We start from the raw sequence: 1534 nt of genomic DNA, 5'->3' as shown, positions 1-1534 counted from the left end.
ATATATATTTAAAAAATATATCAATACCCAATCTCCTCCTCACTGGAGGTTTAGCTATGGGTCGATTCTCACTCACAGTGCAAGAAATTCTTGTCTTTTCTACCAGTACCACCACAAATTATTTTCATTGTTATTTTCAGACTTAGTGATGGATTGACAGTCTAATCAATTCAGTGGCTCCATGGGAAAAAAGAGATGGTTATGTCTTTCTACTCAGGGTCATAGAAGTAATTCATACTCAAGATGACTTTCTATCTGGTTTCTAAGCTTTAAGCCTAAACAAATCAGACTGACTCATCTTTATTCCTGTGAAAACACCTGTATATTTGAACCACTGACTTTTTTTTTGTTCTCAACTTAATATGTAATGCATTTTGAACATATGATTCAAGGACACCTAACAACAGTTACATCTTTAACTTATGTTGAAACATAAAACTAAAATCAATTGCCCTCCTATTAATACAAAATAAAAGTGAAAAATACTCTAAATAGCACATTTACTATGGCTGATGCTGTGCTGCTATGATTTTAGTTCTTTGTGCAGTACAGATGATATTGATTTCTGTGATACAGTTTAATTTGAAATTTATGTATCTATTCTGTTTTGCAGTCTAATGATTCAATTGTATTACATATTTTCTCTATTTGAGGCACTTTAAGGCTGAAATGTTATTTTGCACAGCATGACATATTCCCTTAGTTTAATATTTACGTCACAAAATAATTTCTGTCATGTTCTCATGTATATTGCAACATGTATTTTACCATGTACAACATTACTAATATCAATAAAATTATAAACAAAAAACACAAAAATTGAAAAACACAGTAATAACTACTGCTTCATCACGATTGATTTAAATTTTTCATTCAAAGGATCTAGTAAATATTCATATACATAAATTGTTCACGTGTTAATTAAAAGTAGTGAGAGAAGATCTTCACCATGAAACCTACAGCGTCCCCTTTCAGCAGGAAGTAGCTAAGAGAATACACATCTAATGTTTCTTTATGAATCAGGGTGAAGTCTCTCTCAGGGAGAAGTGATAGGGAATGGCAAAGGACACACTGACAAAGGAGATTAATCAGAACTGGCTTTGACAAGGACTGTGGCAATGGGACAATTAAAACAGACTTTCAAGGGGGGAAAAAAGAAGAACGAACTGGGGGTGGAGGGTAGAGAAAATAGTGCAACAATGAATGAATGGAAACCCAAAATCTCTGTAAATGTTCATTAAAATTAATAAAACTTAAAAACAAGCAAACAAAAAAGTAGTCTGATACAATTCATATTCTTTGAATTTACTTGCTATGAATCAGAAAGCTGGACAATGTCTAGGGATGATAGAAGGAGATTTGATGCCTTTAAGCTGTGGTACTGGGGAAGATTGTTGAATGTATCATGGACTGTAAGAAGAACAAGCAGGTTCATTCTGTTGTTGTTGTTGTTGTTATGTGCCGTCGAGTCGTTTCCGACTCATAGCGACCCTATGCACAACAGCCCTAAACCCTGCTCTATCCTGCGCCAACC

Source organism: Elephantulus edwardii, unplaced genomic scaffold (assembly GCF_000299155.1).
Source record: "Elephantulus edwardii isolate Elephantulus edwardi_28Jun2011 unplaced genomic scaffold, EleEdw1.0 scaffold00001, whole genome shotgun sequence".
Lineage (NCBI taxonomy): Eukaryota > Metazoa > Chordata > Mammalia > Macroscelidea > Macroscelididae > Elephantulus > Elephantulus edwardii.
Note: the sequence above shows the minus strand (reverse complement) of the source record.